This window comes from Rattus norvegicus, chromosome 16, assembly GCF_021556685.1.
Source record: "Rattus norvegicus strain SHRSP/BbbUtx chromosome 16, alternate assembly SHRSP_T2T, whole genome shotgun sequence".
Taxonomy (NCBI): Eukaryota; Metazoa; Chordata; class Mammalia; order Rodentia; family Muridae; genus Rattus; species Rattus norvegicus.
In genome coordinates, this window is record NC_141549.1 from 29913400 (window position 1) to 29940768 (window position 27369).

The 27369-nt window shown below is 37.3% G+C and overlaps 1 protein-coding gene and 1 non-coding gene across 16 annotated transcripts in view; one reads left to right on the forward strand and one right to left on the reverse strand.

Moving 5' to 3' along the window:
* Marchf1 (membrane associated ring-CH-type finger 1) overlaps positions 1-27369 on the reverse strand; it is an 863029-nt gene that overhangs the window by 574389 nt on the left and 261271 nt on the right.
* LOC148000509 (U6 spliceosomal RNA) lies at positions 1114-1217 on the forward strand. The gene has a single exon (XR_015640583.1). It is a non-coding gene; the product is annotated as a U6 spliceosomal RNA (small nuclear RNA).

Here is a 27369-nt window from a genome sequence, read left to right on the forward strand (position 1 = left end):
TTCCCTGAATACCACTTCGTCTTTAAAAAAAATTCTACTAATATTATGAGGATTAATCCTTTATTATAATTTCAAACACGAAAGAAACATATTTAATAGCATTCTGTCATTGATATGTTATCATAAAAATGGTGTAGGAGTAAAATGTAAAAGGTAAATATTTCAAAGGCATGAAAATCACAGAAGTCCTGCTATCTTGCAGGAGTATTAGGTAATAATTGCTTTCAGAGGGAAAAAAACTCTAAAAATTATTGGGTAAAGGTTAGTCTCATTATTAATGCCACTTTTTCATGTAATGATTTAAGAATACTAAACTCAAGAAATATCCTGAAGTTGAAAATTGGTGCATGCTCAATCACTAAGTCCAGACATACTCCTGATTCAAAAGAACGCACAAAGGCAATTGTTCCTTGTAATCTTGTTCACTCACTTTATTTATTTGTAATGCAAAATAATTCTACTTTTAGTGAGTAAGCACCCTTTGAAATGAATTAACAAGGTGAGATGTTTTGTTCAAGGACTGGTCTTTCTAACAAAACCATCCTCGAGAACAACACATACCAATTGTTTAGACATTGAATGCCCTCAATGAGATTTTGTGCCCAAATGCTTGGTCTCGGCTCTCTTGGTGGACAAGGGAACCTTGTAGACAGGGGGACTGTATGGCAAACCGAGAAACATGGGATGGGATTTGAGGGTTTTAGGTGATCTCTAATTCTAGCCTGAGAACTCTACCTCCTTGTCAGATATGATGGGAAATCTACAGAGTGAGCTCTAGTCACTATTGCATCCTTGTCATGGTGGAGTATGGCCTATTAGTCTTGATCCTAATACATCTTTCTTTCCCAAGTTGTTTCTGTCAAATGTAGCATCTCAGCTACATTTGGAGTTTATAACATCTACAGCCCTCTGTGGATGAAGGGTGCATCCATTAAGACAGATAACCTACTGGAAAACCTGGAACTCATGAGTGAGAATCTAATCATACTCCATGAAGACTCCTTTATGATACATATGATAACACAAAGCTGAGTACACACACACACACACACACACACACACACATAATTATTATGACAAAAGGAAAGGTGCTTCTCATTTAGTCAAAGTCTCGTGCTCGCTTCGGCAGCACATATACTAAAAATTGGAACGATACAGAGAAGATTAGCATGGCCCCTGATGTCGACAGACTAAGAGAAGTCATGAGCCAAATGGACTTAACGGATATTTATAGAACATTCTATCCTAAAGCAAAAGGATATACCTTCTTCTCAGCTCCTCATGGTACTTTCTCCAAAATTGACCATATAATTGGTCAAAAAACGGGCCTCAACAGGTACAGAAAGATAGAAATAATCCCAAGCGTGCTATCGGACCACCACGGCCTAAAACTGGTCTTCAATAACAATAAGGGAAGAATGCCCACATATACGTGGAAATTGAACAATGCTCTACTCAATGATAACCTGGTCAAGGAAGAAATAAAGAAAGAAATTAAAAACTTTTTAGAATTTAATGAAAATGAAGATACAACATACTCAAACTTATGGGACACAATGAAAGCTGTGCTAAGAGGAAAACTCATAGCGCTGAGTGCCTGCAGAAAGAAACAGGAAAGAGCATATGTCAGCAGCTTGACAGCACACCTAAAAGCTCTAGAACAAAAAGAAGCAAATACACCCAGGAGGAGTAGAAGGCAGGAAATAATCAAACTCAGAGCTGAAATCAACCAAGTAGAAACAAAAAGGACCATAGAAAGAATCAACAGGACCAAAAGTTGGTTCTTTGAGAAAATCAACAAGATAGATAAACCCTTAGCCAGACTAACGAGAGGACACAGAGAGTGCGTCCAAATTAACAAAATCAGAAATGAAAAGGGAGACATAACTACAGATTCAGAGGAAATTCAAAAAATCATCAGATCTTACTATAAAAACCTATATTCAACAAAATTTGAAAATCTTCAGGAAATGGACAATTTCCTAGACAGATATCAGGTGTCAAAGTTAAATCAGGAACAGATAAACCAGTTAAACAACCCCATAACTCCTAAGGAAATAGAAGCAGTCATTAAAGGTCTCCCAACCAAAAAGAGCCCAGGTCCAGATGGGTTTAGTGCAGAATTCTATCAAACCTTCATAGAAGACCTCATACCAATATTATCCAAACTATTCCACAAAATTGAAACAGATGGAGCCCTACCGAATTCCTTCTACGAATCTACAATTACTCTTATACCTAAACCACACAAAGACACAACAAAGAAAGAGAACTTCAGACCAATTTCCCTTATGAATATCGACGCAAAAATACTCAATAAAATTCTGGCAAACCGAATTCAAGAGCACATCAAAACAATCATCCACCATGATCAAGTAGGCTTCATCCCAGGCATGCAGGGATGGTTTAATATACGGAAAACCATCAACGTGATCCATTATATAAACAAACTGAAAGAACAGAACCACATGATCATTTCATTAGATGCTGAGAAAGCATTTGACAAAATTCAACACCCCTTCATGATAAAAGTCCTGGAAAGAATAGGAATTCAAGGCCCATACCTAAACATAGTAAAAGCCATATACAGCAAACCAGTTGCTAACATTAAACTAAATGGAGAGAAACTTGAAGCAATCCCACTAAAATCAGGGACTAGACAAGGCTGCCCACTCTCTCCCTACTTATTCAATATAGTTCTTGAAGTTCTAGCCAGAGCAATCAGACAACAAAAGGAGATCAAAGGGATACAGATCGGAAAAGAAGAGGTCAAAATATCACTATTTGCAGATGATATGATAGTATATTTAAGTGATCCCAAAAGTTCCACCAGAGAACTACTAAAGCTGATAAACAACTTCAGCAAAGTGGCTGGGTATAAAATTAACTCAAATAAATCAGTTGCCTTCCTCTATACAAAAGAGAAACAAGCCGAGAAAGAAATTAGGGAAACGACACCCTTCATAATAGACCCAAATAATATAAAGTACCTCGGTGTGACTTTAACCAAGCAAGTAAAAGATCTGTACAATAAGAACTTCAAGACACTGAAGAAAGAAATTGAAGAAGACCTCAGAAGATGGAAAGATCTCCCATGCTCATGGATTGGCAGGATTAATATAGTAAAAATGGCCATTTTACCAAAAGCAATCTACAGATTCAATGCAATCCCCATCAAAATACCAATCCAATTCTTCAAAGAGTTAGACAGAACAATTTGCAAATTCATCTGGAATAACAAAAAACCCAGGATAGCTAAAGCTATCCTCAACAATAAAAGGACTTCAGGGGGAATCACTATCCCTGAACTCAAGCAGTATTACAGAGCAATAGTGATAAAAACTGCATGGTATTGGTACAGAGACAGACAGATAGACCAATGGAATAGAATTGAAGACCCAGAAATGAACCCACACACCTATGGTCACTTGATTTTTGACAAAGGAGCCAAAACCATCCAATGGAAAAAAGATAGCATTTTCAGCAAATGGTGCTGGTTCAACTGGAGGGCAACATGTAGAAGAATGCAGATCGATCCATGCTTATCACCCTGTACAAAGCTTAAGTCCAAGTGGATCAAGGACCTCCACATCAAACCAGACACACTCAAACTAATAGAAGAAAAACTAGGGAAGCATCTGGAACACATGGGCACTGGAAAAAATTTCCTGAACAAAACACCAATGGCTTATGCTCTAAGATCAAGAATTGACAAATGGGATCTCATAAAACTGCAAAGCTTCTGTAAGGCAAAGGACACTGTGGTTAGGACAAAACGGCAACCAACAGATTGGGAAAAGATCTTTACCAACCCTACAACAGATAGAGGCCTTATATCCAAAATATACAAAGAACTCAAGAAGTTAGACCGCAGGGAAACAAATAACCCTATTAAAAAATGGGGTTCAGAGCTAAACAAAGAATTCACAGCTGAGGAATGCCGAATGGCTGAGAAACACCTAAAGAAATGTTCAACATCTTTAGTCATAAGGGAAATGCAAATCAAAACAACCCTGAGATTTCACCTCACACCAGTGCGATTGGCTAAGATCAAAAACTCAGGTGACAGCAGATGCTGGCGAGGTTGTGGAGAAAGAGGAACACTCCTCCATTGTTGGTGGGATTGCAGACTGGTAAAACCATTCTGGAAATCAGTCTGGAGGTTCCTCAGAAAATTGGACATTGAACTGCCTGAGGATCCAGCTATACCTCTCTTGGGCATATACCCAAAAGATGCCTCAACATATAAAAGAGACACGTGCTCCACTATGTTCATCGCAGCCTTATTTATAATAGCCAGAAAATGGAAAGAACCCAGATGCCCTTCAACAGATGAATGGATACAGAAAATGTGGTACATCTACACAATGGAATACTACTCAGCTATCAAAAACAACGAGTTTATGAAATTCGTAGGCAAATGGTTGGAACTGGAAAATATCATCCTGAGTGAACTAACCCAATCACAGAAAGACATACATGGTATGCACTCATTGATAAGTGGCTATTAGCCCAAATGCTTGAATTACCCTAGATCCCTAGAACAAAGGAAACTCAAGATGGATGATCAAAATGTGAATGCTTCACTCCTTCTTTAAATGAGGAAAAAGAATACCCTTGGCAGGGAAGGGAGAGGCAAAGATTAAAACAGAGACTGAAGGAACACCCATTCAGAGCCTGTCCCACATTTGGCCCATACATATACAGCCACCCAATTAGACAAGATGGATGAAGCAAAGAAGTGCAGACCGACAGGAGCCGGATGTAGATCGCTCCTGAGAGACACAGCCAGAATACAGCAAATACAGAGGCGAATGCCAGCAGCAAACCACTGAACTGAGAATAGGTCCCCTATTGAAGGAATCAGAGAAAGAACTGGAAGAGCTTGAAGGGGCTCGAGACCCCAAAAGTACAACAATGCCAAGCAACCAGAGCTTCCAGGGACTAAGCCACTACCTAAAGACTATACATGGACTGACCCTGGACTCTGACCCCATAGGTAGCAATGAATATCCTAGTAAGAGCACCAGTGGAAGGGGAAGCCCTGGGTCCTGCTAAGACTGAACCCCCAGTGAACTAGTCTATGGGGGGAGGGCGGCAATGGTGGGAGGGTTGGGAGGGGAACACCCATAAGGAAGGGGAGGGGGGAGGGGGATGTTTGCCCGGAAACCGGGAAAGGGAATAACACTCGAAATGTATATAAGAAATACTCAAGTTAATAAAAAAAAAAAAAGAACTGAAAAAAAAAAAAAAAAAAGTCTCAGCTTACAGCACATGCACACTGACACCCACCCTACACACAAAAACCCAGAGATAGAGACAGACAGAGAGGCAGACATACAGATAGAGACACAGAGAAAGAGATAGAGACATACAGTAGACCATTTACTTGTATAGTGCTATTAATTCGGGTGATATGACCCTATTGGTTCCTCTGTATTCTAGGAGTCATCCTGACGAAGACTAATAGAGACATCATCTAAGGACAATTGTACTACTAAATTGCCTTGCACCATCTGCTTAGAAAGTGAATCAGACCAATCTACTGTGCTCCAAGCTTGTATTCTTATCTACATTGTCAACAAAGCCAGGAAGCATATTCCTGCATTAGCGTTCTCCAAACTGTGAGAAGAACCCCGAGCTGCCTTCTGTCTGTGCACACATCTGTGTGATCCCTGTACATATCAGATCCTTGCCAAAGAACAAGAAGTTTGTGGTTCTCTGAGGAATCCCTTTTTCTCATTTTTGCCTTCAGAAGTCAACAGTCTCTGTAGTTTTAACAAGGTACGGTATTACATTTCAGTGAAGAAAGTGATCCCCAGGAACAAGAGGGACAGATGTTCTAGGTTTTGGTCCATCAGCTCACCTTCTGGATGCATTATATCTTTTATTTAGACTGGGCATTTTTTGTTTCATTTATTTAAATTTTTTTAGCAATTGCATACGTTGTAAACACGTTTACCCTACAGTTCTCTCTTACCCATCTTTTGCTCCTATGGACACCCTTTCTTTTGTGATGTCTTATTTTAAAAATATGTTTTATATATTCATTGAGAATTTCATACAAGTATAAATGTATTCTAATCAAATCTACCCACCTTTCCCAACCACAATGTCTTTCCCAGTTTCCTTTTCCTCTTCCTGGTGCCCTTTTCTCCTCCTTTTAAAATTTATTTTATTTATATTTGAATTTGTTTTGTCCAATTTGTGCTTCCTAGATAGTCATGGGCATAAGACTAGTGCCATATCTCTGAATAAAACTGTCTCTCCTTGACCAACATTATCAATAATCAAGAGCTCTCAGTTAGTGGCAGGGAGTCATAAACATCTCTCCAACCAATGCTGGAATTCTTAATGGTCTGAACTTGTATCAGTCTTGTGCCGGCAAAAACAGTCACTATGAGTTTATACATACAATGGCATGTGTGCAGATGCACAATAGCCTTATCACATCCAAAAATCTGTATTTTGCTAACATATCAGCACGTAGAAAATTAAGCAACACATGAAAGGTTTTTTTAATCTAATTCTTATTCATTCCCCACTCTCTTAAGGTGTCTAGAATGTTTTCAAGACAGCTTTTGATCTAGTGAGTAGACCAAAACAATAAAAAAGGAAGAAAAACACAGCAACATTTTGACCTAAGAAGATTCACATATTTTTAGAAAGTACACATATAGATATAATCTATAATTTAACCTACTTGATCATACAGTGGCCTTAAAACAAAGATATCAAAGAACCAGGCATCAGATTTGATTTACAGCAGCAATAAGGAAAAGCAAGTGCTAAACGTAGACTTATAAATTGTCTCTCATTCTCAAATTCATGAGGTGAGCTATGCGATCATTCCTGAAATTCACCATATCTGGCACCCTCATCCTACCTCACAGTCCATTTACACAGAGGAGAAACTGGACTTTAATGAGGAACAAACCACTGCTACAAATCCAGTCCACCCACGTGGAATGCTCGAATAAGAACAAACATTGCAAGCTTCTGCTTCAGTTATTCTGCACTCTGTCCCAAATACCAAAGTCCTTCTTCCACACTGAGATGTGTTTTTCTAAAATTATCTCTCATAATTGCTAGCACCTAATTTTGCCAGAAAAGATAACATCAGGAGATTTTTAGGAGGAAGGTGTGACCATTCATCAAGCCCCCTTCCTTTCTCCTCGTCGCTCAGAATACACATCAGAATGAGAGACGAGAATTCTTTTTTGCAGATGCTTCTGTAGCCTCAGGTTAAAATGGTGAAGAATGAGTTCAGGTGGGAAAGATATAGCTTTGCGCATAATCTCTGTGGGATGGTAAAACAGGTGGATATTGGATGCAAATGTAATTTCAAAGTTTAAGTATCCTCTTATCTGTATGGATGTATATGCTGTGTATGTTCATATATATGCTTCTGCATGTGTATCCTTGTATCTGTGTGTGTGTATATATATATATATATATATTTATGTATTTGTCCTTGAATCTGTTCAGATGTATATGTTTTTGTGTGTATGTGTGAACTTGTATCTATGTGGATATATATGTTTGTGTGTGGGGGATCTTGTTTCTGTGTATGTGTCCTTGTATCTGGGTGGATGTAAATGCTTACGTGTCTGTCCTTGTGTCTATGAGAATGTATATGCTTGTATATGTGTGTTCTTGTATCTGTAAAGATGCATACACTTATGTGTATAGAAAATAGTGGTCAACAATGAATGTCTTCCTCTCATTTTTAAGACAAGGATCTCTTACTGACCCTAGTCAGTTTAGTTATACTATTTAGTTAGTAAGTTCCAGTGGGTCATCTAACACTGACCAACCCCTGGTGCTAATGTTGTAAGTATGTGCTTTCCACAGCTGGCTTATTTAGTGGTGAGTACCAGAATTCAGGTCCTCAAGCTTACGCAAAACCACTTTATCTGAACCATCTCTCTTGCCATTGTTAGATGCTCTCTAAAGAAGCATTTTAAGGTGAATGCAAAAGACAGCATTTTGGGATTCTGAAAAGGCAACAAGGACCAGTGCCAAAGGCTGTGTCCAAGGAACCATGTACAGAGAAAACAAGTATTATGATTTGGTATAGAAAACAATATAATAGAAGAAAAGATGGCAAAATTGTGCATTTTAAATGCAACTGAGCAATATATTTCAGACCATTGACTTCTTCTCTAAAGTGCATCCTGACACATTCAACAATAGCTCGAACATTCAGTGAGAGCAAATGTTTGTTTTGGCTTGAATACTGGATGCACCATAGGACACTGTTTCCATCATAAATTTGAAAAAGTATGATTGACATTTTACAGAAGAATAGATCTCCAAATAACCCTTAGTAGTAGCTTTTCACTGTGCAATATTAAACTTCAAGACCCAAACTAGAGGAACATGATGCAATCATATGCAGACCATGCACACCGCATGCCTTCCTTCGTTCTGCTTCTGTTATCTTGATCTAGAGCTAAGATCCCTCCTTACTTAGCCTACTTCAATGTATATGCTATAAATCCATCAATCAAACATAATGGATGTTCTTTTTTACATTTTATTTTATTTAGTATATGTGTGTGAGTGTGTGTGTGTGTGCATGTTTATGTATGTGAGTGTGTTTGTGAATGTGTGTGTGCCTGTACATATGTTTTCCTTGTGTGTGTATGTTTGTGTGTGTGTGAGTGTGTGTGTGTGTGTGTGTGTGTGTGTGTGTGTGTGTGTGTGTGTGGTGAATGGGTACATATCATGGAATGTTTGTCTCAATAGTGGAGATTCCTTGAGTTAGTGAAGAAGCTATAAAGTGCAGTGAACATGTACTGCTGTATGCCTAACTCCTTGCATGACAATTATTTTCTTGGAGGCATACTTCCTTTCACAGGAGATCGGTAAATGTTGTGATTGTGGTCTTTTTCCCCTATTAAACTCTGTATAACCAAATTTTTCTTTACAAAAGACTATCACTTTAAAATATTAACTTGAAGTTACATCTTATTTTGTTATAATTAAGTCATGGGACTATAGAGTATTTCATATAATTTTACATATTATACTAACCTTTTCATTGGATAGCTTATTTATTTACATTTGAAATGCTATCCCCTTTACCAGTTTCCTCTCTGGAAACCTCCTATTCCATCCCCTCTCCCCCTGCTTCTATAAGGATGCTCCCCCACCCACCCACTCCTACCTCCCTGTCCTGGCATTCCCCTACACTGGGGACATCTTACAAAGATTTATGAAATGAGAAATGATTTGCCATTGAATATTTTGAATAATATTTTTTAAAACATTTTTAAAATTAAGTATATAATTGTCCTTTCCAATCCTTTCTCTAAGCTACTTGGGGCCTATTCTTCTGTAAAATGTCAGTCCCTACTTGTTCTCTTTCAAAAATGTTTTAGTGTTTTATCTTTTAGAGAAGTTTCATTTAAACTTTTTAAGAAAAAATGTTAAATTTCATGATTATACTATTTTTGATAATAGTTCTTTTATTTTGAGAATATCTTAATTATAAATTCAATTAGAGTTGCATAAGTTTAGGAAAACAAGCAATTATACCATGTTATTCCAAACTAGGAGTTTATAGAAATGTCGAAAGTGAAGTCAGTGCTCATAGTTTCCTATTTTAATGTCGTATTTCAGTAACAAAGTTTCATATTCTCTCAAAATAAAGGAGTCTTATTGTAAACTAAGCAACGCTCGGCAGTTAGTCTGGCGCCAGACATTCCTCGTTCCTGGTCCTTACACTAGGACTCACTGACCTTCTGAGTTCACCTTGTCCAGTTCACTTTTACTATAATAGCAATAGACCACAATTTTCATAGGCCATGTGAGATACAACAGGGCTGCCGAGCTGAAAAACTGGGATCTTTTAAACATATAATGGACTTAGATAAAGCAGTAGTCAGTTGCTGCTGTTTTACTTAAGGACTTTATTATTAAGCCCATGAAGCCCAGAAATCATTACTTTTTCTGTAAGTTACTACACCCTGCTGTTTGATTTCTTCCGAGATCAGACAAGATCGGGCACGTTCAGAGTGGTATGGCCGTAGACTGATTTCTTAATCTAAATTGATCATTTAACAAGATTTTTACCCATTTCCATTTTTAACGAACTTCTTTGTTTCTTTTTTCCCTGTCTACTAGGAAAAGCACCCCACCACTGAAGAACAGCCCACATATTACTTCTGTTGTTTATCCTGTTGACATAGACAAAAGGCTAGAACTAAACATTCTACCAATTATATGTAAGAGTCTATAAATTTGAAATGCAATAATAGTTGTATCTAACGATTATATTTAAGACATTTTATAATTTAAATATGGCATTGATTCTAATTTATTTACAATCCCTTTATAAACTGAAAATGTAATTTAGTGAGGCTTACTTTTATCCAATAGTTGTAAGGATTTAGGCTTTTAACTTTTCTCTTGCCTGAAAGATGTTTGAGCTCTTTAAAAATATATATATACTCTGGGAAAAATGTCTTATTTTTCTCGCTATGTAGAACTTAAGATAAAAATTAAAGCCCCACATGCTCATGCTGAAAAGGATTATATTCTCCAATCCAATTGCACAAAATAGGCATAATAACTGCTCACATTGTGCTCTTAACAATAGCCCTTCCTTATCACAGCTCCATTTGCCAAATTCTCATTGATATTACCACACAGAAGGAAGAAAGAATGCTGTAACTTAAGAGTTTTGTGCATCAAAATAATACATAATTATCAAAAATAAAACCATTGGGTATTGGAAGGGAAGTCGGGTTATTGTAGATTTTTCAAAGGCAAATGCCAGTTGAGGATTTTTTTATGTACTTGTAATGACGCTGCAGTACAATTCTTTTTTTTTTTTTAAATAGCTCATTATTTTTTTTTTATTAACTTGAGTATTTCTTATATACATTTCGAGTGTTATCCCCTTTCCCGGTTTCCGGGCAAACATCCCCCTCCCCCCTCCCCTTCCTTATGGGTGTTCCCCTCCCAACCCTCCCCCCATTGCTGCCCTCCCCCCATAGACTAGTTCACTGGGGGTTCAGTCTTAGCAGGACCCAGGGCTTCCCCTTCCACTGGTGCTCTTACTAGGATATTCATTGCTACCTATGGGGTCAGAGTCCAGGGTCAGTCCATGTATAGTCTTTAGATAGTGGCTTAGTCCCTGGAAGCTCTGGTTGCTTGGCATTGTTGTACATATGGAGTCTCGAGCCCCTTCAAGCTCTTCCAGTTCTTTCTCTGATTCCTTCAACAGGGGACCTATTCTCAGTTCAGTGGTTTGCTGCTGGCATTCGCCTCTGTATTTGCTGTATTCTGGCTGTGTCTCTCAGGAGCGATCTACATCCGGCTCCTGTCGGTCTGCACTTCTTTGCTTCATCCATCTTATCTAATTGGGTGGCTGTATATGTATGGGCCACATGTGGGGCAGGCTCTGAATGGGTGTTCCTTCAGTCTCTGCAGTACAATTCTAAACTTTGCCCTGGTGCATGGAAACCATTTCTATTATGGCTGTGCTGTCCTTGTTACCTTTCTGAATATAATGAGATAAAAGAAGTTAGCACTGGAGAAAAGTGAAAATTGAAATATGAGAAAAATAAATCTTGCCAAATGCCCTACTTGGAAATGAGGTGTGTAAAGAGAACAGAAAATGATTATTTAGATGAATGAAAATAATTTTTGTTCTATTCATGTTTGTTTTAAGTTCCAAAACACCCATGCTAGACACCCCTAGGAAAATGACCCTAAGTTGATATTTAAACCCAAGGAGTAATCTGAATTATTTTTTGAAGCAATGAACCATAGTGCCTGGAATTTTGAGTAATTAATGGGTTGTAGGTAAAAAATGCAGACTACTAACATCATCACTATGAACTCAATTGTGTCCGTTGATGGCTTTTAATTATGACGATGAACGGAAATAGTTGTACATTATCCTAAGATGGTCGGTGGTGGTTATAGTTGCTGTAAACAAAAGTAAATATAACAATAAGAAAATATTAAAGTGCAACAAGTCTAATACTTTCCTAAGTATCACTGTGATATACACCTACGCTGGAGAGGTGGAGCAGTGATTGAGAGCATTTGCTGCTTAGGAAACTAGCACCATACACAGTAGCTCACAACCATGCATAGCTCTAGTTCCAGGGGACATGGCACTCTCTTATGACCTCTGTGGGCACCAGACACTACTTTGATATACATGCATGCATGCAGGAAAAGCCCTCATACTCATAAAATAAAGATTTAAAAGATCAAATATATGTTATATGTCTATTAGAAAACCTTATACTTATATTACAAACATGCTCCACCACACCTGGGAGAGCAAATCCAGGGATTGGTGTACTTTATGCAAACACTCTACTCCAGCTCTAATATGATATGTTTATAAAAGGATAAGTGTTCTAATTGCAATTGTTGTAAGAGTAAGAGCCAAGAAGACAAAGTGTAATATGCGAAGTATAAAGAAAGATGCATTGACTCTCAAGTGGCCACTAGGGATCTTTTTATGGTAGGTAAGGGGCATTACAAGGTCTCACTATAAAATGCTGACTGGCCTGGAGCTCTCCATATAGACCAGGCCAGCACCAAAATGACAGAAATACTCCTGCCTCTGCCACCGGATTGCCAGGATTAAAGGTGTATACCAACACACATGACCATCAGTATTCCTGCGGAATAGGGTAAGGAGTCACCTGAAATCATCTATGATGACTGTGTCCTGACAAACCTAACTGCCATTCTAACCTTGTAGCATCCCCATTACATGCTCACTAGCAGAGAATAATAGCCTGGTGCCCTTTTAAAGGAACTAAACAAATCTTTAGTGTATTTCATAATTGATAAGCTTTAATCATGTTCTCAATTCAGAAATAAATCTGCTCAAAATTCTCTAAATCTAATTGAAGGCTTAGTAATATAGACATTATATATAGTCATATATGTGTGTGTGTGTGTGTGTGTGTGTGTGTGTGTGTGTATTTCATGATGTTTTTCTTACCAATTGAATAATTCTACTTGCTATTTCTTTTGCAGGAAAGATTGAGCAATACTGAAAAGCAGCAGAGATGTAAAGAAGATAAAATCAGCAAAATCAGAATGTGCCTTTTAAACATACCGAGGCATACAGCAACAAGAGTACTCTTTCCACTCCAGAAGAAAACTCAGGAACAGGAGTTAGAACATAAACTGCCTCTAATGCCAGTGGTTAGAAAGTTGATCCTAGCCTGAGAGGCATAACAAGTTCCAGATAGCCTGAGCCTTAGACTGAAATGCTTCCTCAAACAAATTAAAACAACAACAATAGCAACAACCCCACCCCTCTCTCCATATATATATATATATATATATATGAAATGATTGTATAGTTAAATAATTTCATATGAAATATAATTTTATTTCTCATTATTATTTAATACCTGAAAGTCTAAGATAGATATTAGAGGTATTTTTAAAAATACGAAAGCATTTCTGTACTTCAAAGCAAGTTTGTACATTAACCACACTTCAAAGATTTCTGTAATTAAACTACATAAATTAGCTAGAGAAACTAACATACAATTTGGTTCAACAATTTTATGCTTTCCTTACTGAAAGGTGCTCTGATCATCAAACTGCTTAAAATCAACCATCATCTATACTCTTGTGATTCCAAATTCAGAAATAAATCTACTCAAAATTCTCCAAATCTAACTGAAGGCTTAGTAATATAGTCATTAAAGTACAATAGGCTTTTAGGACAAAGAATGTCTGACCCAGTAGAACTTACTCACTTTCAGTTACATTTAAGAGGGATGATATGCTAAAACGGAAATCAACCTAACAAATAACTGTATGCAGACTCCCATTTGGAAAGGTTATGTCATACAAAATGGGAAATGGGTCAAGTTACCTTCACGGGCTCCTAGGTTCATTGAGCTTATTGTATCATCTGCAGTCACTTAGGAGGACTTAAATGTCAACAAACTACAGAACATGCTTTCCAGAGAATCACTGTCCATTCCTTGCAAAACAAAATGTTCATAGGGTTCGTTACTTTAGAAGTATTTTCTTATCCAGAAATTAGACATATGTCTAATAATTCCAGCACTTGGGAGGCAGAGGCAGGAAGATCGGGTATTTGAGGTCATTAAGTTAAACAATGAGCAAGGCCAGACTAGGAGATATGACCTGGCTCCTCTTTGAAAACCCAGTACAATTTGTTTTTATTTTCAGAAATATTAAACCAAACAACAAAATAAAGCATTTAATAATACAACCAAATTTCTTAAAAGCATCCTAAAATAAAACATCAAATGGCTTTAGAGATTAAACTTTGTACTTGTATTTACAGAGAAGATTAACATATAATAATTATATATAATTCCTGGTTTAAAAAACAGGTTATCTTTCATATTAAGTGCTTCTACTACAATATTAGAACAGGAGCAAAGGGACACAAGGAAATTTGGAAGCATTTTGGACTCCTGTGTCTTTCATTATGATAGGTATATCACAAAGTCTTGCACATTTACACCATAATTAGGCTATGCAGCTCAATTTTGTGCAGGTACTCATTCTTTTCAAAAGGGATATAGTCTATCGGTAATGTGTAGGAACACAAAGCAACATAAACCTATTTGTATTCCAATTAATATATGATTTCTGTAGATGAGAAACATTGCAAGTCTATGTCCTTACTAGTAAAATATATCCTTTTACTCAAAAGCTTTGATTCAAATCAAGGAAAATGGTTCTTCTTAAAGAGCTAAGAACTTTATTTATAAAAATTTAGTAATTACTGAACCTTGACAGGAATTTACCTATGAGGTTACCTTAGCAGAGTAGGTACAAACAAAACAAAACAAAACACCAAAAAAATCCAAAACAATGTTCAGTGTTCTATTTTTTTTTTTTGATGAGAATAAGTTCAGATAGTTTCAGAGTATCTGAATAAATTTTAATAAATTATATTATGGTTAAAGAAAAAATTAAAATACATACATACTTTTGTACACATATAATAATATAATATTTTAGGAACTCATAATGAAGAAACAAATGAGTAAATAAAAACAAATTACAATAATGACCAAGTATACTTTTATACACCTCACATACCGGAAACCAAGGAATTAACAAAAGATGAAAAAGTACAAAATCGTTAACAAACTAATTGGAAATAAAAACATCACAATACCATTTTATCATATGTTTATGATAAAAGTAATTCAATAAAAATTATAATTGCGAGAACCATTGGATCAAATCGGAAGTAAATAATAAGTGTGAATGAGCTCAAACCATCTAGCCACCAAAATGAGTGCCTATCTTTGTTTGCTGATACCATCTGTTACCACTTTCTTTGCCACTTTACACAGCTTAATAATAAAACACTTAAAAGTAAAAAAAAATAAAAATAAAAAATAATGAAATAATAAAATATGAGATCTTAAAAGCTCAGAACACGGGGTGGGGGGTTGAAGCAAAAAAAAAAAAAAAAAAGCTCAGAACACTTATAATACAGTAAATGCACTGTCACAATCAATGAGCTAGCAGAAATCTGGAGATAGTGAAATAACCTCAAATTGATCAAATGAGATTTAATGACAATATCAGTGTCTCAAGTATTATTACACAAATAGCAGAGCATTCACTAAGGGTACAAAAGGAAGGAGAAATACAGTAGGAGAGCAGGGCAAGGCTGTTGGGGAGAGTCACTTGAATGCACTAAACCTGTTGACAGAGCAAGATTGTGAATGTAAATGAATTTCCTCTAGAAATGTTGGGGTTGGGGATTTAGCTCAGTGGTAGAGCTCTTGCCTAGCAAGTGCAAGGCCCTGGGTTCTGTCCCCAGCTCCGGAAAAAAAAAAAAAGAAAGAAAGAAAAGAAATGCTACTTCGTTAAGAGTTCATATCGTTGGCTATGGGCCACGAAATCACCTTACTTCAGAAGAAAAAAGGAGCGTTGAAAAAACGTGTTAAACACAGGAGCTGAGGGAGCTCCACCATCAATATTCTCTCCTGACTTAGAAGGTAATGTAACTGCTACTTGAGTAGATTGTGAAAGAAAGAAGGTCACACTATCATCCTGATGCTAAATATCAATTCCTGATGGAATTCTTTTTTCTGTCAGAAAAGCCTCAGTAATAAAGATGGGAAGGTAAATGTAACAATTTAGAAATTTATCTATCTATTTATTTATTTATTTTTTACAGATACTAAACATTTTATTTTTATTTTTATTTTTGCTGTCTTCAATGTATACTTTTTATTAAGAGCAAATCCTATGAAGTACATGGCCATCTAAATTGTTTTATTTCTTACAATAAAATCTGCTCTTTTAGTTCTTTTTTTTCATTTTATTTTTTTCTCCATCTTTATTAAATTGGGTATTTCTTATTTACATTTCAATTGTTATTACCTTTCCCGGTTTACAGGCAAACATCCCCTAACCCCTCGTCCTCCTCCCCCATTACCGCCCTTCCCCCAACAATCCCGTTCACTGGGGGTTCAGTCTTGGCAGGACCAAGGGCTTCCTCTTCCACTGGTGCTCTTACTAGGATATTCATTGCTACCTATGCAATTGGAGCCCAGGGTCAGTCCATGTATAGTCTTTGGGTAGTGGCTTAGTCCCTGGAAGCTCTGGTTGGTTGGCATTGTTGTTCATATGGGGTCTCAAGCCCCTTCAAGCTCTTTTAGTCCTTTCTCTGATTCCTTCAACGGGTGTCCCATTCTCAGTTTGCTGCTGGCATTCGCCTATGTATTTGCTGTATTCTGGCTGTGTCTCTCAGGAGAGATCTACATTCGGTTCCTGTCAGCCTGCACTTCTTTGCTTCATCCATCTTATCTAATTGGGTGGCTGTATATGTATGGGCCACATGTGGGGCAGGCTCTGAATGGGTGTTCCTTCTGCCTCTGTTCTAAACTTTGCCTCCCTATTCCCTGACAAGGGTATTCTTGTTCCCCTTTTAAAGAAGGCGTGAAGCATCTATTTAATTTAGCAACTGTGTACTATGCGAGGTATTCTGAAGTAACTACACATAACTTTTAATACCAGTAAATATTTCAATATTTAAGGTCAATAAAGTTTAATGAGGCTTCTCTTATCTCTCTGCTCCCCTGGATCCCATCTCCCAGTCCTGTTCTCATCTCTGCAGCAGAACACTCTAGCCAACCTGCCCTGTCCCTCTTCCACCTCCTGTGAATCCCACAGATCTTCCCCTTCTAACCTTTCTCCCCTCACTCTTTTGCTTCAGATCCCAATCCCCTGCAAGCACCTCCTGCTAAGACAAAGGCAGCTCCTCCCAGGGTTAACCAGGTGACTGCAGGTGACTCAAACCTCTGCAACTTCTGAGGTCAAACACCCCACCCCCTCCTCCAACCCTTACTCCCTACCACTCAGCCCCACCCTCATTCCAACAAATCCATAGCTCTGTAGCAGGGAACTGCTCTAGTCTTCCTTCTCTCTCTGACCCCATCCCTAAGATTTCCCCAAAACTTCCTTCCAGAAATCCATCCCATTAACCCAACCTTCAATGTCTGTTGGCAGGGATTTACTAGGAAGTCACAAGCTAAGCAGAATATGGTAATAGGTAAGCTAACTGAAGACCTTAACCACTTCTACCTACATATGCTCCAAATCCAATCACTAAGTCCAACTGTAGTGATATGTACATTAGAACCTTTATGACTGGCCTTCGGTGAATGTTTAGTATCGTCTTTGTATCAGTGGTTCTGCTAGTCCAATATGAGAGTGGACATGAGTTACATAGAATGGGTAATTTCTTTCTCTCATTGCCTGTTGTAACTGCATAAATAATAGTTAATTCTGAGCTAACAGAATTAAGCTTAGTAATTTCTATATGTAAGACAATTTCTTCTGCACATTGAATAATTGTATTGAACTTGGAATACTGGACTACAATTTCTGCTGGATCAAATCCTGTTAACTGACAATGTCTCATTCTGACATTAAAAAGTATTTTAGAAACATTTTCTATGTAGATTTTTAGTTGTTTAGTCTATTTAGTACATGGTTAAAATATCTATTCTAAAATAATACCTTCTCTTTGCAAAATTATTCCAATAGGAGAATGAATGGAAGGAAAAATAATTTAAAAAAAAAACCAAGTTTAGGATCTAATCTGTTTATGTAGGCGCTTTGCTGCCATGGAGTACATGAATCATGAAAACATGGCCATGAGGGCTGGAACTTGGAAACCTCAACTGCCACATAGACCAGGCCCCATGTTGGGTGCCAGCTTTTGATTGATGTTCGCTGTAGGTCCTGCAATAGAGAGAGAAGTTCACCAAGATTCTAAACCTATATTTTCTGGAGGAGCAGAGAGGTAAATCCTCTCAGGGAAGACTGATATCCAGCTAGCTCATTCCAGTTACTTTATTCAAACATCGTGCAGGGTTAATTGGGGCTGGGAAATATTCCAGCTACCAAAGTTATCTTGCCCTTGCTGCTCATGAGAGCAGACAACCCACACCAATCCCAGTCCCTTTTGACGAGGCTAGCCACAATCAACAGTAAGAACTCCAGGTTTGCCAGGAGTGTCTTAAGACCAAGATTAATGTAGCTGTAAGATCTCATGTACCGTCAAGTGCAGACCTTCCAGAGAGACATTTCTTTAAGGTTCAGACAGTCTCAAACAAATTTCAAGCTTCTAATTATTTACTTAAATATAGCAAAGGCTTTGAATATTTTACTCAAAGCCAGACACAAAGGCTACATTATATTTTCACTTAAATCCAGACAGGAAGGCTCTACTGTATAGATCAGATCACTACATCTAACCCCTAGTGCTAAAAGAGCACACCAGATGAAAAAGTCTCCCCGCCCCTGCCCACATCCCTTTTGGATCCTGCGCACCATCTTCTTTTTACCCCTATCTCCCCACTTATCACTCTCTTATAGAACCCAACTCCAGTAATCATTCCCCCCTAACCCACAGACTGTATCAGTCAGAAAAACAGGTAGAGTGCCTTCAGCCCTCTATCTCTCTTTTCCCCCAGAATCAATCCCCTAGTCTCATACCCTGTTCTGGAACAGAACACCCTTGGAAGCCTTCATTGACACCTGTTCTAATCTCCCATGGGATCTCCTTTCAAACTTGTTGTCCCAGCTTATTACTTGTCCCAGTTCCCAACCCTGGCAGACATGCCCTGCTGATTCAAGTGTTGCTCCTCCTAGGGCAACAAGTAGGCTAAGGGAAGACCCATACCACACCCACTGCTCCTGACATCTAATCCCCAACCCCAGTCTTATCCCCAGATCTATAATAGAAAAGGTGCAGTGATCTCCCTTTCCCCACCAACCGTATCCCCAAGAGATCACAAAGACCTTCTCCTTCAACCTTCCACCCTTCAACACATCCCTACATCCCATTCTCCAACATGAGCAGGAATTCTCTGTGAATGCATCAGCCAAGAGGCCAATCAAACAAGCACACACAGCCATCACATTCTGAAAATCCATAGAAGCAACAGAAAGCAAGAAAGAAAACACCCATCCAGCAAAAACAAAGCTGGAAACCTGCACCTAAGTCTGCAATCACCCCAAATCCAGATACCTAGATTTCAGATTAAGACCATAATCTGTAACTGCCAGAAGAATATGTCTCCACTAGAGCCCAGTTTTCCTGTCAACATAGTTCCTGAATATTCCAACATAGACAAAGCACAAGCTATACAAGATGCTAGAAGTCCTGAAACAGGAAATGAGTAAATCTCTTAATGAAATCCAGAAAAATGGAGAAAATTAATAAATATGTTAAATAAATAAAAACAGTTGAAAATGTTTTAGATCTTAAACAAAAAATGAGGGAACTCTAGAAGTGAAAAAGTTAGGATTTCAGGCAGGCAGTTAAAAGGCAATCATTGCTAATGGAATGAAAGCGATTGAAGACAGAATTTCAGGCATTCAGATGCAGTAGAAGAAATGGATCCATTGGTCAAAGCGAATGTTAATCTAAAATACTCCAGACACTAAGCATCCAGGTAAAATGGTACGCTACACAGAAGACCAAATTTAAGGATAATAGGTATAATGGAAGAAGAAGAAAACCAATTCAAATTTCCAGATAATGTTTACAAAATATCATAGAAAAAAATCTAACCTGAAGGAGATTGGTATAGATATAAAGAACTATAGAGAACACCAAATAGATTAGCACAGAAATCTCCTTGTAATGTAATACCCGAAATGCTAACCACAAAGAACAAAGAAAGAATATTGAAGTTGCAAGGGAAAAAAACAAGTAACATATATGTAAGGGCTGACTTTTTATAAATACATCAAACTTCTCAGCAGAGATTCCATAATCCATAAGGGCCTGAACGGATGTGATATAGACTCTAAGAGACCACAGAAACAAGCTCAGACTGTTATATCCAGCAAAATTTTCAATCACCATAGATGGAAAAAAATAAGATATTTCATGATAAAGTCAAATATAAGCAATATCTATTTATAAATCCAGTGCTACAGAAGGTGTGAGAAGAAAAATAACATAAAGAGGTTAACTATACCCATGAAAACACATAAAATAATCATATATATATATGCATATATATATATGGAGAGAGAGAGAGGGGGGGGAGGGAGGGAGGGAGTAGATAGATATTAGCTTAGTATTCTTATGGGACATTTCACTTTGAGGACAATAAGTCTCTTACTCTTGTGTCAGCTCTAGGGACTGATTTCCTGGTTTCCACCTGTTGCTTTGCCCTGTTCAACTTTGATATGATAGTTTTTGGTTCATGTAAATTTTATCTTGTCATGTGTGATAACAGTTTCTTCGAAGCATATTCTTTTTTAATGAGAGACAAAGTAGGTGTGGATCCCGATGGGAGAGGTAGGTGAGGAGGAACTGAAAGGAATGGAGGGAGGAGAATCTATGATCAGTATATAATGTATTAAAAAAAGAATCTATTTTCAATAAGTGGGAAAAGTAAAATAAAAATTAGTGAGAAAATTATAAATACATAAAAGAGTGAGAAACTATGAAACCAAAATTAATGAAAATAAATACATAAAATAGGAATAAAATGATTCTAAAAATAGAAGATTATAACTCAGTGTTTATGATATATATAACTGCATTAAGTGATGATTACAATTAGATGGATTGTGACATGTGTAAACTCCTGTAATGTAATTTTTATTCGAGCATTCCAGAGAAAAGGGGCCCTTCTAGGGCTGGAGAGATGGCTCAGCAGTTAAGAGCACCCGACTGCTCTTCCAGAGGTCGTGAGTTCAATTCCCAGCAACCACATGGTGGCTCACAACCATCTGTAAAGAGATCCGATGCCCTCTTCTAGTGTATCTGAAGACAGCTACAGTGTACTTATATATAATAAATAAAATAAATCTTTAAAAAAAAGGGGGGCCCTTCTAAAGGAAGACTAATAGATAATTGACTAATGGACAGGTGTATGAAGGGAAAGATGCAAACATGGATGGATAAAGCATTTAGAAATTGATCCATGCAGTTATAAAGACCAAGACTTCCCACAACAGGTCATCTGAAAGTTGGAGAAGAGTTGCTGTACTTGTCAATCTGATTAAAGTAGGCAAAAAAAAATGTTGCTGAAGGGTGAAGGTTGGAGAATTCAGGGACTGCAGTTGAAAAGTCCCGACTACAAAAGTTGAACAGTGCCAGAATCATAATGTCTACAAGTAGGAGGGAAAAGGGTCCAAGCTTTAAGAAAGAGAAAACAAAACCATTTTCCCTCTGTCTTCTGTTTCATTTGGGGCCACCAGCAAATTAAATTGTACCTGCCCCGATGAGAAGTGAATTTTCCCCCATGAAACACTCGCAGGAAATCACCCAGAATTAATGGCTCACCTTTCATATGAGACTTCCTTAATCCAGACAATTTGATTCTAAAATTAGCCATTACATTATCACCATAATAAAGCAGCCTGTAATCCTCTACTCACTCAAGTTTTCAAATGCAAATGTTTTCAGAATTTTAAAAGAAAACCATGCTGTTGAAAGGCAAAAAGTTATGGGGGAAGATTTTTCAAGAGAGGGGAGATAGAACTCAGGAAACCACATTCAGTACAAAAGGTAACTCATGGCAATTTCCAGTGTCTCATGGATTAAATAAAAATGCAATTCTCAACAAGTATTGACCTAAGGTGCAATATCACATATAAGCAATAGAAACTATAACTCAAAACGAATTTTTTGGTTTGTCTACAAGTAGTTTTAGTCAAAGTAAAAATTATATTTTAGAGGCAATTAGACCACCATAAATGTTGAAATTTGACTAAATGGCAGGTATTATTGGACACATAAATGCTGTTTAATTCTTGGAAGTTTAGAGAAAATTGGCTAGCAGAAATATTGTCTATGTAGAACATGAAGTGCTAGCCAAATAAAGGATGAGGGAAATAGAAAGGGAGAGATAGGGAGAGAAAGAGAAAAGACAATCCCAACCATCTGTCATGAGAAAAATGAGATGACCTAATCTATCCATATCTGGCATTGTTCCTTATCTCATAGGTGTAATGGGTCTCTTCAGGTGTAGTAGACCCCAAGAGTAGCTGTTTGGCAGAGGGAGCAGCAACACAAAGATTTTACAATGTGGTCTTTTCTCATTGAGGCTTACCTAACAATCGCACTACCATTAGCTGTCTGCAGGAGTTTTAATTACAAAAGTTTTGACTTCAATAGATTACAACTTCTGTAGGATAAAATGTTGCAAAAATGTCATTGAACATTGTAAGTGCTGAACTGATTGGGAAAGAAGAAATTTATTTTACTGATTAAGTTGATTTACCCAGTTATCAGAAGGAAACTGATAACAAAGATAAATTTGGTTATACTGCAAATTAGGATACAAAGGATTATATTGACCCCAAGGGCATCTTCTTTTCATCCAATGTTAAGCATTAGTGGAAAGTTAGCCCAATCTTATTAGTACAGAAAAAGAGAATTTAGGACTCTTTGGAAGGGAAGATTACTTGACAGATACATAATTTTAAAAATTTGATGTTGTAGCCACAGGGAAAGGCAGAATAAATGGTGGGAAAAGAAATTTTTATCTGAAGAAGTAAAGCAGTACAAGTGTATTGCAGTATTTCCTTCCCTATTTATAGATATAAGCATACTTTTCATTTCACTTTTTCTTATTATCTTGCATAAAGAGTGAACATAAAATAACTCCCTCTAAGCTCAAACCGCTATATCCACTAAAATGTAGCATCACTAGTTTATAAATTCAGTATTTATCTCTAACTAGTGTTCTTTGACATCCAGTGAATATGACCATTTCTCATCTCTAGGGCAGTATTCTAAACAAGAATAGAGTACGCCCAATAGACTAACAGGGAAACTTAGAGTCATAGGTTCTGTTTGAATCAACGTCTGGGCACCACTTAGCTAAGGCCATAAAATGGGTAACTTGGAGAATATGAACACATAACCTAAACATTGAGAATTATTGAATGTTATCCTCATAAACAAAACTTACAATGTAGAAATAGCATAACGTTACATTAACAATTTGAATATACAATCTAAGAAATTGAATTCAGACAAATGAATTTTCTCCCATATTATAGTAGCAATGATCACATTGTTAGCGTGTTATCAATGAATTATTTCCTTGTGTGCTGAATTGTTTTATGTCCACTTGACACAAGATAAAGTCATCTGAGAAGAGGACACCTCGATTAAGAAAATCCATACGGTGCTTGAGAGATGGCTCAGTGGTTAAGAGCACTGACTGCTCTTCCAGAGCTCCTGAGTTCAATTCCCAGCAACCACATGGTGGCTAACAACCATCTCTAATGGGATCTGATGCCCTCTACTGATGTGTCTGAAGACAGCTACAGTGTACTCATAGAAATTAAAAAATCTTAAAAAACAAAAGAAAAAAAAAGAAAATCTGTATGTAATATCAGGCTATAGTAAAGATATTTTCTTAATTTGTGATTGATCAGAGAGGGCCCAGATCATAATGGGAAATGCTATCCCTGCAGTTGGTAGTACTGGATTATATAAAAAAACCAGGCCACGTAAGCCATGATGAACAATACAGTAAGCAGTACTCTCCCATGGCCTCTACTTCAGCTCCTGCCTCCAAGTTCTTGTCTTGTTTGAGCTCCTGTCCTGATTCCTTTGATGATGAGCAGTGATATGGAAGTATAAGCCAAGCAAACCCTTCATCACTAACTTGCTTTTAGTCATGATGCTTTATCACAGCATCACAGTGTAAACCCAAATTAAGACAGCCCAATTTTTAAAATATGACCATCAATAGTTATGTTGCTGTTTACAGTCACTTAACACTACTCAAAGACATATGTGAGAAACCTCTGGAAAAGTAGAAATAACTGTGATTTATGAAAAATAATATTACTACCCCCAAACCATAAAAAATTTTATAATTAACAAAAAATTAAACTCTGACTTAAAGTTGCCCATTCTCATCACCGTTATAGGACAGCAGATCAGAGATGTTCATCAGTAAAAAAGATGCCAATGAGTAATAATACTGTGACATGGGTGGGAAAAACAAATTTAGAAGAATTCTAATAGAGTAGAGTAGTAATCTTAGGAGCTCAAATTCTTCAACTCTAACATGAATATAATAATGGAATATCTGTCATAGGGCAATTGTGAAAAATGATCGCACACAGGTGAAACATTCGCCAGATATCTGGGGATGGCTTCCTTTCGAAAATAAATTTACAAGGGTTCCTTGCAAAAATAGACAGAGCTCATTACGGCAGTACCTATCAGTAGAACTGCTGAAAAGACAGAGGCAGAGTGGTTAGGGATTCGAGGTTAGCTTGGCATCCACCTCTGGCTGGTATGGTGATATACGAATCTATTGGTTGCACTTCAGAGCTTGAAGCAGAGGTAAGGAGATTTCTAGGAGTTTAAGGCCATGGCTTGCTTTGTAGTTAGACTCTATTAAACAGTCAAACAGAGATAAATCAGAGCTATAATTTGATCACTATTTGATAAACAGCTAAATAAAAGTAATCATTATGTTGAGAAGACATCTGTAATCCCATGAGAAGAACAGCGTAGTAGTGAAAACAACTAAAGTGTATATCAGTTTATGAAAACACAAGAAAAACATGATACACATACACAATGAAGTGTTTCAAGTCAAGGAAAGACATGGACTATATGGGATACATGCAAGGCAGCCTCTGAACTATCCGGCCTCTGAGAAGAAGGTAATTGGTCACTTGTAAAGCACTGATGGAATTAGCAAGTACTATGTTAAGTAAAATGAAACATCCAAAAAAGAAAGTCAAGTCTCACACAATCCTCACATCAGCTGTTAAGAGCATTTGCTGCTCTTCGAGAGTGCCCACATTCAGTCCCAGCACCCATGTCCGGTGACTTACAGCCTCCTATACCTGCAACTTGAGGAATCTGACACCCTCTTCTGGCCTTATTGGGCACCTGTTCATACATGCCTCCCTCCAGACATAAAGGAATGCTTAAAAACCAAACAATATAAAAAGTCATTTTCATGGGAGATGAAAATAAGATAATATTTAGTCGTGTATGTGAGAAGTGGGGAGTAGGACAATGAGAGTTGACCACTGGAGACTAAGTCACATTAGCTAGCTAGTGTGAAAAGTCTGTGTGATGTTGTACAGTAAGGTGATGGATGATAGATATTAACAAGAATGCTCTGTGTTTTACAGCAAGCTGGGGAGAGGTTTTGAAAGATTCATCACAAAATAAAAGCTGAAGATTGGCAGTTTAATGTGATTTGAACATTAAGTAATAGTTATGCATATCAAAATATTTCATGGCTGTTAATATATGCTTTTATGTGTAAGTTTAAAAATTAACTTAAAATACATTAGAGATTTGGAGACATGGATCAACTGTTGACAGTGTTTGCTGTATAACCATGAAGGCAGTTTAGATCCCTGCACTCACGTAGCACTTTGAGCTTGGTCTCATCCGTACCTACAATACGAGCACTGGTAGCTTAAAAGGCAGCCCTAGAAGTAATAGAGACAGAAGTGTAGCTATTGCTAGGGCTGAAAGTCACCCAAACAGCAAAGTGCTCCAGATTCAAGGAGAGATAGTGTCTCAAAGAAATAAGGTAAAAAGTGATGGGAAATGAACTGCATCACCCTAATAAGATCCCCTTGTATCTTGCATGTGCATTTGCATACGGTGTGTACTTACCACAAACACACACATATTTCCCACATACATACATATATCCACTTGAAGAGAAAAACACATTGGCGGTGTTAAGTGTATTTATCTCTTATACTCATATTTTATACTTATAATATGACCTTGGTCAACTCCTATCCTTAACATCATTATATACCTTTTGGCATTAGACTTGATCATTTAAAAGACATAGTATTTTTTATCTTGAGAATTTCATACACTGTATTTTGATTATATTCACCTTCAACTCTGATATAATTTTTAATAATTTATCAGTCAGATTTATATCAGTAAATTCTCACCCTCACAAAATGTCCACGCAATAGACTCAGAGTCAATTGATGTTGATATAAACTTCCCAGCTAGATAAGACAAATTGTCCTGCAATTATCCATTCCTTATAAGATAGTCATAGCTACCTGTGGCTATTTAAAGCCACGAGGAATCTAGATCATCTTTTTCTTCCTCCATCTTCCTTTCTTCTCTCTCAACTCTTATATCTTATTACTTCTGCATTTACTCCCAACCCCTTAATTACAGCAGTATATGGCCTTTTAAGTAAAAAACAGTAGCAAAACCTCTGGTGTGTGGTCAACTTACCAGGGACCAAACACTTATAGAAAACTGTTTCTACCCTAGATCAACCGCGCAATGTTTCTCAGTCAGGGGTAGGGGTTGTTGACCCACTCCCTACTCCATACTAGAATGTTAATTGATTTTGTTCAGGTCTTGCACAGAAAGCGCATGTAATGTGTGGTCACGAGTCCTATCAGGACCAGATGTCTCCAAGCTCTGTCACAATCGTTCTGATCCTTCTTTTATGATGGTCTCTGACCCTTTGGCAGAGGGAGGGGCATTTGGTGTTGATGCCTTGTTTCTAGCTGAGCATTCATTAATACATATTCTTCGCATTTTGGTCAATTGTGAGTTTCTACGTTAGCCACCGTTCACTGCACAAAGAAACTGTTCCGATTGTGTCTAAGAGCTACACTGATATACTATGGGAACACTATACTGTATGGCTATGGAGACAATTGATACTATATCAATTTATCAGAATAAAGTACTAGGATCTACCTTGGGCCCATCCATTTTTAGCTGGGTGTACCATATCAGGCATATATTTCTTCTTTGTGGACTAAGTTTTAAATCCTAGAAGAAAGTAGTTGGTTAAGTACAAAATACTTGTGCCATGATTGCATCCATGGGCACATCTTGCTACAACGATC